We start from the raw sequence: 12253 nt of genomic DNA, 5'->3' as shown, positions 1-12253 counted from the left end.
AGCGCTTAGTGAGAGACAAAGGGAATGATTCATTCTCTTTCAAGCTCAAGATATGCCCACAGTGCCTACCGAAATGATCGTGAAGAAATTATTTTCCAGATTTTTACCTTTAGCTCCACGCCATTATGCCAAATAATCATCAGGCTGATAAAGAATTTATTATAAATTCACTCGTGCTTTGAGACTATGCGTGTGCAGACAGTAAAGCCTTTATTAACTATTGGTCCATTCACTTTCCTCTGAAACGTTCCTATGTATTCCTTTCTCTATGACTTTACTTACATACCATTTGCCCTTGTATTGAATGATTTACCTTCCCCATCGTCTGAAACAAAGCTAAATGTTATCCAGAATCAGAAACCTTATTGAGAAAATAAGAGAATTTATTTTTTTATTTTTTTTTAATTTTTATTTATTTATGATAGTCACACAGAGAGAGACATAGGCAGAGGGAGAAGCAGGCTCCATGCACCGGAAGCCCGACGTGGGATTCGATCCCGGGTCTCCAGGATCGCGCCCTGGGCCAAAGGCAGGCGCTAAACTGCTGCGCCACCCAGGGATCCCAAAATAAGAGAATTTAAAACAAACAGACTGACTTGGCCTGACGCCTACTTCTCCCAGTGAGTAAACTGGGATACATTTGGTTTTGGATTATCTCACAAGTGACTAACGTGAAGAGAGAGATGGCAATGACGGAACCAGTGACATCTTCAATGGTTCATAACCCATCTCTCCTACCTTTTCACTATAATTAAAGATATTCTTGAAAACACTATGTATTTAATAATAAGGACATGAACGCACCTTTCGTTACTCAGGTGTTTTTAAAGGGGATATGTATCCCCTCCTCTTCTCCTCAGACCCCTAACATCAAAGCCTACACCACATTCTCTCATCTGATGATGGCTCTTCTATTTCGCTGACAAAACAGGTGCAATTAAATAAATGCTACCTCATTGTCCTAAGGTTCCAGAATTCCTTCCTATACTCTTTGATTCCCTGTTTGTTACAATGGAGACATTCTGCTGATATCAAGACCAACCCATCACTCTTGACCTTGATCCCACCCACTAACCTAGCATATGCTTTCATGCAGCCATTATCCACCATGTTTTTTCTGCATTTTCATTTCTCTACTATTAATAGTTCATTCTTACTAGCATACATACGTGCTTCAAGAAAGAAGAAAAAGCGATCAACACATGAGTAAACCTGACACTCTGGTATTTTCCCTTAATTTGGGCTTCCAGCTTGTTGCAGATATACTTTGCAGGACTCTTACACTGGGCATAAGTTCAGTACTTTGTACTACCAACTGCCCACAGTTGGCTTTTGGACTAAAATTGTGTTAATGAGCCCCTACTCTGGCTCTCATTTGGTCAGCGTGCTACCTATGATGCCACTTCGTGTCAAAGCACCTCCAGGCAGCAGCGGTGGGGTCAGGAGTCCTTCACCTTCTATGTCTTCAGGAGCTAGCATGTAGGACATTAACCAACCCTTTCTCCATGCTCTGTGACGCATGTCAAGTATTTCTCCATGAGTGTCTGTGCCCTATTTCCTCTAAGGGTGCAAGGCCACACTGCTATACAATGCCAACCACCCCTTCTTTCTTTCTTTTTTAAAAGATTTTATTTATTTGAGAGAGAGAGAGAGAGAGAGAGAGAGAGAGAAGGAGGCTCCCCAATGAGCAGAGAACCTGACACAGGCTTTGATCCCAGGACCCTGGGATCATGACCTGAGCTAAGGGCAGATGCTTAACCAACTGAACCACTGAGCCACCCCCCAAACAGGCCTTTCTAACTGATGTCTTCCTCTCTTGCCTCAATCACTGTATTGAAGATGTGTTCTCCCAGGTAGATTTTAAACCAGGCTGGAAGGGGGTTGTATTTTCCTTGTCTCATCTCCCTTAAGCACCCACCCAATATGATGAAAGACACGGATGTGGTCAACATTGTGGGAAATCACGTTCTAGGATTAAAATAGTTCCAGCTAGACTTCAAAAGAATTTAAGGTAGGAAGGTGTGTTTTGCATTTGTACTATACATGTTGAGCGATAATTCAACATGACAAGAAAACAGATTAACATTCCTATTTTCCTGCATTCCCTAAGTAAGATGTGTTTTTGTAATCATCAACTAAGCACAACACCAATCTATGGGAGTCTTTGAAAAATAGTATTCACAAACAACACAATGGGTGATAAAGCATCATGAGTAATAATTCTATTTCCTAACTAGCTTAAATTTTTATCAATAAGCTACTATAATTCAAAGAAGTCCATGAATTTTGCTACATATTTTTAAATGGAACTGTTTATATAAATAGGAAGCCCACAACATAATCCTTTCCCTGAAACCTCGCACATCCTAGAGGAATCCAGAAAGGGTGCCAATCACTACTAAATGAGGCAAAGAGTATGTGGAAGAAATAAAGTCTGGGTATTCAATAGGTCTGAAGACAAATGATTCAAATTGGAGCAAAACAGTAATAAAATACTGGAAAATTTTATGGGAAATCATTCTATGCAAAATAATAAAATATATGAAAAAATAAAAATGGTAGTTTACCATACAGGTTTGATTATATTTGAGAGGACTTTAATGGGACATTTTCGAAATTTATCAGCAGCAACTAAGTCCATGAGGGGGACAAATACTAACTTAAGGAAAAGCACATTACACAAAAGAAATGCAATCATAATATACAATGTGACAGCTCAATTAGAAGCCACATGAACAATAAAGACTAGCTTTCCAAAATGCATGTGATAAAACCATATCTGGAAACGATGGAAAAAGAATATTTAGGGAGTACAGAGACAAGGGAGGGAAACTTCCATCTTCTGTAGTAAGAGGCCATGGATAAGGTCTAACATGGAAAAACCACAAAATGTCAGTGTAAACGTAGCATTTAGCAACTTGGAGGTCGATAGAAGAGTTCAAGGGTCAATGCCATTGTCTCCAGGTATCAGAAATAAGGACTTATAAGGGATAATAAAAGAGGTACTGTTTTTATTATTAGTCACATAGAACAACTTTATTTTGAAAATGTACATTAACTAATTTGATAATATTGACATTTAAAAAGTATTCTAAAAATAAGCATTTGATTTCAACACAAATTCATTTTTCTGATCAGTCTAGCCACCTTTTCTTTTTTTAACTTGTATTTCTAATGGGGTTTTCTATAGCTAGACATGGTAAAGTAAAAATAGATGGGTCATAAATAATTTCCTAAAGTAGCTCTTTTGCTTTTACTCCCTCCTCTAAATATAAATATCTTTGAGATAAATCCATCAATTATCCCCTTCCTGTATTTGTATTTTTAATATGTGATTTTAAGAGATATTGCTAAATTCCACAAAAAAAAAAATAAGTGGCTGGTGACTGGCTATACAGAGAATTACATAAACCTCATTAGAGTATATTTTTATTTTTCAGATAAATATAAAAAATTGCTATAATAATATATTTTGTCAGGTGCTGCCATACTATGAGTGACTGATACTCTTCTCATGAAATATCCTTCAAATCACAGGCAATATGTCTGGTCAAAACACTGATACTACTGTAATTATTATCGTAACCAAATTTTCCTTTGATTTCCTTAATTCTTCAGACTGAGCATCTGATTCTAAAGTATAACCTTGACTTTTGCATTTACCTTGAATCATTTTTTCAGGTCTGCAGGCTTTCTATTCCAATCTGATCTCACAAATTCATCCTTTTCTGTTTTCTCTGGAGTTTCATCTTCACGGGATGACAATTTTTTACTAAGAGAAGTACGGAACATAACAAGCCAGGTAAAGATGCCACAGCAAAAATTGGCCAAATTCTCTGAACAGTTTCACGGTTTGCTCTACTCCCTAGCGGTCCAGTGCATGCAGCTCAGTCTCATGCCTCTGTAAGATTCGAATTATTTCTTCCACTGATCCTGGGATGATTGTGTTTAGTAGAAATTAGGAAGTTAAATAAATCAGCGCTAAGGGAGTCTCTTGTACTCTGCAGGGGAACCAGGTGTGCCCTAATCTCCACATGGCAGGAAATGGAAAGAGCTGATAGGCACAGAAACATTGCTTCCGTTCTTCTAGCTGCTGAAGTATTTAAACAGGAAGGCCATTAGACTGAGACGGTTCTGACGCCTTGGTAACCTATGTAAGCAAACCAAAACAGAGGCCAGAGTCCATGCACTCAACACTGAGAAAATCAAACAAGAACCACCAGTCACAAACAGCCAACCTTCCCAAATAAGCAACTGCTTAAAACTATGATTAATCAAACAATTTCCTTGCTTTGCTGCTTCATCTTCTGTATAAACCCTCCTATCACCACCCCCGCCCACACACACCCAGCTCCTGCTACTGTCGGTGGAATTCTCCCAACTACCTTTGGCCTGATTCAAAGGGACACACGCTCAGATGCACTCCTGGACACCTGGTGCCTTAGTCCACCTTTCAACGTGACCTTTTCTAAGAATTGGCTCTTAAACATAGGTAGAAGGACGTCTCGATAGAAACGTGCCACGTGTGCCTAGAGAGGTGGATGGCTATATAAATCTACACGTATGGAACTTCTCTTCCAACAAGTAGAAAAAATAGTAAAACATACACATAAAGTTCTGAGTTTGCAGAAGTACAACGAGAGATCAATCATTTTCTTCCGAGACTGGGAAAACAAATCTCTTTAAGTGACGTGTTCTCCCAGAGTTTTTAAATTTAGGGGCTTAAGGTTTTTTAAATTTGTCTTTTAATGTTTCTTATCTACAGGAGGGTAGAGCCATAAGGCTTTGAGGAATAATGTGGCCACATTTTAAGAAAATATTTAAATGCGACTTCTCTACTAAAATTAACCATCTTAAAGTTACTTGATATTGGAGGGGTGGTTTATGGTTAGTTTAAATCATTTCCCCACTAAAGGAAAATCCCATGGGCATCTGGAATGTTTCTTTATTTTCTCTGGTAGCTATTTTTATTGTCTGTCTAGACTTTAAAACAGGCTTCTAGGTGTGACTAATAAGCCACACGGAAATACTTTGCATCACATTACACTTTCAGATGTTCTCACACACCTTGCCTTAAATTTGACTAGACTCATTTTCACTGAGACAAGCTTTCCCAGGGTGGCTGTTCAATTTCAATTGAAGTTAATGGGTCTAATTCTGCTGCCTCTACCGAGATGAGATCACCTTCTGATTCAATGTCAGCACCTTTTAAAAAGAATCTCTTTAAGTGCTTTGCTGGAGTCAAGTCTGAAATTAAAGTTTGCAAACAATGGATTTTCATTTCCGGTTATAGAAAATCTAAATTTTATCTGGTAATCAAGAGAAGGGAACAAATTAGAGAAAAGAACAAAATCAGCTATATTCTCACTTCTGATTAAAAATGAGCAGGAAGGGGCTCCTGGGTGGCTCAGTCAGTTAAGCCGCCAACTCTTGGTTGTGGCTCAAGTCATGATTTCATGGGTCATGTCAGGCTCCTCGCTCATTATCTCATGTGCGTGCTCTCGCTCTAAAATAAATAAATACATCTTTAAAAAATGGGACAAGAAGGCCTAGAATGTCAGAGGAGTACTCATGACACTAAAGTATGCTAGAAAAAATTATTTTCAAGTTTCTGAGGTGTTCTAAATCCTTTTAATACCCACTGCAATGTTCTTATTAGACAATTATTTTATCTAAATATTAAAATAGTATTTCCATATACATTAGATTGTAATAACTTTTGTTCTTGCTGATGTGGATACTTTTTTCAAATGTTCTAATTATACACATAATGATATAATTTCTATATAAATGAGAACTGTTTATTGCCTATAATGCATTCATCTTGAATTTCAACATCTGTTATTAATTTTCTGAAAACACAATATGAATTTTTAAACTGCATTAATAGTATGCAAACAAAGCAACAAGCTCCTGGCATTCACCATAAATATATATAAGTGGGTATAAAGCTCGCCAACTACTCTTGTGACAAAATTTTCCAAACTGTTCCATGGTATTCTTTTCAAAATTGTCAACCTTCATTGCATGGTGAAGGTTTTGACGGGTTAAGCATAGGAAAACTATTTGATTACATCTTAGGCAAGTAAAATTATTTTTGCCTGTGTTTATGGATAATAGAAAATTTGCCCAAGAAGTAAAATTGAAAGACTTGCAATTTACGAGACTACAATTTTGCTCTTTTAATTTTTTTTTTTTTTTTTTCACAAATGGTTACATGTTAGATTTGACTTAAGGCTAAACTCTCTGTCACTGATTGAAACAAGGTGTTGAGTGCCTCTTACATAGTTGTAGTTGGTAAAATCCTCATAACCACCCTCTGATGTGGTACTATTTTTAGCTTCATTTCACCCATAGAAATTGAGACTCAAAAGAGATAAGACCCTTGCTAAACATCCTCAGATTAGAAATCCACAAGGCCTGGTTAGAATCAGTCTGTCCATTTGATAGTCCTTAAAGCTTTAGTTCAACCAAATAAATTCAGTTATGGTGGCTGCAAGGTCCTGGCTCTGCCTCAATCACTCAGGGCATAGACAGACTTGTCCCTTCCATCAGATTACTTACAATCAAAGGTAGACAGTCCATCCACAACTGTGCTCGAGATATTTATGTGGTGGATGAAAATTACAAGGTGTCTCCTGATTCTGTCTGGGTCTCAGAGAGGGTCTAGGAAAGGGGTCTAGGAAACAGTCGTGACCAGGCCTTGTCTGACAGAGGTGGCTGCTATTCAGCTCCACTGATTTGCTAAATTGCAAAAAGGCAACTCAACCTTTTTTAAGTTAAAATGTTCAAAATAGAAAAAAAAATTTTGCACGAATGATCACAATTTTTGAGTCGACAAAAAAATTAAAATTTTAAAACCCTGTGAGGCAAATTAAAAAAAAAGGGGGGGGGGGCTGGGTTTGGTTTATAGGCTTCTAGTTTGCAACTTAAATGCAAGTATTTGCTCATTCCATTCCCTCCACTGAGATTCTCTTTAGTCCTTTGAGCTCAGTGACTAGCAAGCATCACCGTCTCCACTCCCACCTAAGATTATAATCAGTGACTAGAATTATTTTTCTGATCTTCTATACTCATGATCTTCTCTACTCACCTCCCCAGTTCCAGGGAGGTGACTTCATTTCTGTTTTTACTATGTTGTGATAGCATTCTCATCATCACCATACCTCAGGCCACTCTTGCCTGAGGGATTTTTCCTAAAACATTGTGTGTGTGTGTTTGTGTGTGTGTGTGTGTTAATGTAACATTCCTTGTTAGAAACTTCTGATGTGTTCCTATTACCTAACAGAAGTAAATTATTCTGATATTAAAGGCCTTCTATGAGCTGATCCAATCTACTTTTAGCATTCTGGTTCAGAATTTCCTATTCATCCTCTATTAATTTATCCTCTATTATTCAGAGAAACTGAACCAAGAATTGGTTTACATGATTATAGAGGCTGAAAAGTCCCAGCTTCTGCAGTCAGCAAGTTGAAGACCAAAAAGAGTTGATGGTATAATTTCAGTCTTAAGTCCAAAGGCCTGAGAACCAGGAGAGTCAAAGGCTGGAAACATTTGAAAATAGCAAGTAGTAGTGTGTGTGTGTGCATGCGTGTGTGCTAAACATACGGCTGAACACCTGCTAAACATATGACTGCAGCAGGAAATGGATTAGAACTAAAAGGAGGATGACAACAGAGAGAATCAAGGGAACAGGAAAAAAAAAAAAGAACAACAAAGTATTTAACCTGAAAACAAGCATCAAGTGTGATTTTTGTCAAAACAAGTAGAGTAAAACCACATGTGTTCTTCTATTCAAATACAGAATCGGAAGACTTTTTGCAAAAAAGAAGCTATGATTCATAGATTTCTAAGTTGAGGCTGGAAAGTTGCAAGTCAATCTACTACCACAAGAATAGTTACTGGTATAAAGTCAGCCGCTCTTGTATATTTGTCTTAGAATTTAATTGAAAACTGGAATTGTAACGTTTCCAAATGATAGAGAGCGGGAATTGTTTCTCTTAAAGAAACATCCTTTTAATACATGTTTAATTTATTAATGTCTTATTTAGATCCACAAAGAGACCTAAAGAGACACTGATTACAAGCCAAGCTTTAAGAAACATAGATTTAGTGTAATCAAATCTGAAAGATAATTTTGTGAATTGAATAATTTTTAGTTAACTTATGCTTCTACTTGGCAAACATTATAGGAACCATGATTATATGACTAGACTCCTCTGATTTATAGTCATGAAATCTATCTGAAAATATATTTGGGTATATTTTCAAATGTGAAATGTATACCCGGGATTACACACTAGTTTGAGTCTTATAATCAACATTTATGATGATACTGAAAAGATACTCTGTTCTTTGATTAAATGAGTTTTCAGTTTTCACTATTTTGTTTTATAAAAATTAAATAACAGTCTGCGGTAATGGAAAATTACTTGTAAAGGCACTTTACAATTTTGAGTATATTTAATTCATCATTTAGCATGAAATATGGTGGGTCCTCAAATTGTGCTTTAAAATGGCCTATCATATAAAGAGTTTTAAAAAAAAATACTGATTTCTTGAACTGCAGGGACTAAAGTATCTTCCTAAAAATATCTCTAGGTTGAAAAAAATATCAGGTGCGTAATGTCCGAAACCTATGAGATCTGGGCAAAGAGAGGATCAACTGGTTTTTTGGCTGTATTAATCAGATGTGGAGGCCTTGGGGGAGGATGGAAAGGATGTGGTAATTGAAGTCCCAGTATCTGTGGTTGAGAGCTAAGAGGACTGCAAGGATGCTGAAAATACACTGCAGTTGACATAGCTGCTGGCAGAGGAGAAAAGGCAGTTGCATCTAATAGATAAATAGTGTCTAAGGCACAATTTGCCTAGAATATCTGTGTCTGGAGAGATGCAGGAGATGAAAAAATGGCAAGAAAGGTAACTCTGGAGTCAGTGTTGGTAACTGGAAGAGAGGATGCAGGATTGCTTAGCAAGAAGAAATGAAAGTGTACTGGGAGGATGGGAGATCAGAGAAGTGAAAGTTACAGAAGAAGGAGTGACTTATGCAGTAGGAGCTAATGGGCACTCCAAAGAACCAGAAGAACCTAGAATTCTTCAATTCATCATTTTTCCAGTGGTATTGGAATTTCCAACGAATTTATTGTCCATCCATCATTTGTCTATGATCATACTGGGGGTGCTACAGTGCCCATCAATACATTGTTGAAACAGAGGCGCCCGGGAGGCTCAGGCAGTTAAGTATCTGCCTTCAGCTCAGGTCATGATCCCAGGATCCTGGGATCAAGCCCCATATCAGGCTCTCTGCTTGGTGGGAGCCTGCTTCTCCCTCTCCCTCCGTCTGTTGCTATACCTGCTTGTGTTCTCTTTCTCTGTCAAATAAATAAATGGAATCATTAAAAAATAATAATAATTAATGAAATGTTAGAAATAAAAATACTGTTTTATCTATGAAAAATAAAAGACTTTAAGTTTTTTTTCCCCACAGGTAATGAAAATCCTTCAAGCAATAAGCAACTCTATAAAAACTACCAATGCATATCTTGCTGAACATGCTGTCAGAGAAATGTCATTGACTTCTTAATGTGTATTATTTAACTTTTGAGATTTAATTTTATTTGCAGCAACAAATAAAAATTTCGTTATTCACTTTCAAAGCACAATGCTATATGCTACCTGCATCTAATCTTTCTCTGTCAATCACAGACACACACACAAAACAATCAAATGTAGACGACTTTTCCCACATGATAGAATAAGGTTCAAAGTTGAACTTTATAATGTCAAATAATTTATATTTATACCTGGTTTAGGTATCATCGCAATCCTACAAAAATACTACAGACAAACACCTAAGATTGTATCTGTAAATTTGGATGCATTTTTTTGCGGAGAACTTTTTGAAACCTAGAAGTGAGTATGAAATGGGCCACTGATAATAAATGACACGAGCTCTCTGGGTAAGGACCAATGCCAGCTTAATGGGTTCATTATGTTATCTGCAGTCTCTGAATTATTTTTGGAGTAGGTAAGGGATGTTTTCAGTTATGCCTCAAAGTATTAAATAAGTAAGCTTTCTAATGAAAACGAGAAAATTTCTCCTAAGTTAATGTATCATCACAAGCCATTCAGGGAACAAGTCTATCAGAATATGTTTTGAGTTAGCTTTCTCTATTTGTCACTTAAAAGTATATTGATAACATCAGTGAACAGAGGGTGCAATCCGAGTTTCCTCAAGATGTCGGCACATCAGCTTTGCTGTAAAATAAACTAATTTCAAAATATCTTAATTGCCTACCAATTATAAAAAGGATGGTTATGATTAACAAGTGAACCCTTGGTAGAAATATAATTTCCTGAGACACTTAATAAGAGAGGTTAAGAAAAAACAAATAAAACCTAAAATTGCCATGATTTCATTTTAATCTATAGAATATAAAGTTAATGGCAAACCTCTCCCAGCTTCCCCAGAGTGTCTGACATACCATATTCAAATGTCTATAAATTGAATACAATGAAAATGAACTTCCAGTCTGTCTCTTTTGTTCAGACTTTTATGACATCATAATTTGATATTGAACTAACCTAATTTAGGGGCTGGCAAGCTTTATATGTAAAGGGCAAGGTAATATATATTTTCAGCCTCGTGGGCCATATGGTCTCTTCTCAAATACTCAACTCTGTTGTTCTAGCATGAAAATCAAAGATAACAAATGAGCATGGCTGTATTTCAGTAAAACTTAATTATAAAAACAGGCAGTGAGTCAGATTGGACCCATGGGTCCTAGTTTGTCAACCCTGTTTCAATTTATCTTCCTGTCTCCAGTCTTCCTGTTTAGATACTCCTGATCTTCTGGTTAAAACACATGACCCAAGGTGCATCAGGGTACCACACGGGATTCACTGGGACACCCCAGCATATTTTAAATTTTCAAGGGATATAGGATAGCCTTTGTTAGAGGCCATGTGAACTATTACTATTCTGTGACTTGGACATAACTACTTAATAAACAGGACCATTAGGTATTTTTTGGCCTGGAAGGGCCTTTAAAAATTACTGATATGTTGAGGCCTGGAACTGAGACAGTCTGGGGCTCTCTGCTCTATTCTAGCCTACTTTTTCTCTAGGATACATTTTCTTAAAATATTGTTTCAATATGACTCTCTGCTGCTCCAATAACTTCCCTTATCTCAATAATTTCCCACTGATTACAGTAAAATGAAAAAGGCAAACAACAACAACAACCACCTGTCCAATTCACAGATCTCTACCTTAACACAGAACCACAATTCAAGGACTAGGTAAAAAAAATAACAATTAATCCAGAAGTCTTGAAATATGGGTGTTTTTAGACAGGCATCAGGAAAGACATATCACAAGATCAAAGGAAGAAATGAAAAAAATATAGTTGAAGGCAGAGTAAATAGATCAATATGATTTATTAGAGAGATCGAAGAAATTTAACAGAGAAGTGAGGGAAGGAAGTGGAATATAGGCAAAGAAAAGCACCAGGCGGGACACAGCACATGTGCAGGAAAGCCCTGTCAGATCATTATACTACAGGGTCGGACGAATGCTGGATGAGTGGGCTGGGCCAAACCATGACGGACACTGTGCCATACAACAGGCTCAGGATATTATTATGTAGGCAATGAAGATCCATGAAAGGTTTTGAGAAGGTCAAGTCTTACTTTTAGATTCGTAATTACAGCAGCAATATGGACGAAGAATTGAAAAGACTGGAGATGGAATCAGGAGAAGGAATGCAAAATAAAAATCAAAATTAATGGAGCCCTTACTCAACTATCAGGCAAAATTCTAAACACTTTACATGTATTCACATCTATTCCTCAGAGGACACCTGTGAAATAGGTACTACAACTTTTTTTTTTCTATTTTAATCTAGGACACTAAGGCACAGACACTGAAGATTATAGAGTAAGGAAGTAGTATAGTTGGAAATAGAACCTAGGTGGGTAGCCTCAGAACTCATGCTCTTAAGAACTCTATTAATTTCCTCTCAAAAATGTAAATGAAAGATGATCTAGGGCTCACTTATGATAGTAGCAATGGTATGAAGAAACTGGAAGTCAGAAGCATTCAACTGATAAGGATTTACTGATTAATCCCAAATAAAAGAGAGACTTTGGTGATATTCCTCAGTTTTCAAGCTGTAGTGATTATGGGAATAAATAGCCAGTATAGAAGACTAAGAGTTTGGTTTGAAAAATAAGCTGTTCAAGATTAAACATG

At 36.9% G+C, this 12253-nt stretch overlaps 1 long non-coding RNA gene across 7 annotated transcripts in view; it reads left to right on the top strand.

Moving 5' to 3' along the window:
• The window catches only part of LOC125754444 (uncharacterized), a 38258-nt gene extending 28035 nt beyond the window's left edge, over positions 1–10223 (top strand). For 2 of the 7 annotated variants that reach the window (XR_007408696.1, XR_007408697.1), the window contains exons 5-6: positions 3682–3802; positions 9488–9740. This is a non-coding gene — a long non-coding RNA (uncharacterized LOC125754444). Of the gene's footprint in view, positions 1–3681; positions 3803–4007; positions 7395–9487; positions 9747–9812 lie in introns of those variants that run through there. The other 5 variants (XR_007408694.1, XR_007408699.1, XR_007408693.1 and 2 more) reach the window with 5 other exon arrangements.
• Positions 10224–12253: the final 2030 nt, after the last annotated feature.

This window comes from Canis lupus, chromosome 36 (assembly GCF_003254725.2).
Source record: "Canis lupus dingo isolate Sandy chromosome 36, ASM325472v2, whole genome shotgun sequence".
Taxonomy (NCBI): Eukaryota; Metazoa; Chordata; class Mammalia; order Carnivora; family Canidae; genus Canis; species Canis lupus.
This window is presented reverse-complemented; position numbering and strand designations above follow the sequence as displayed.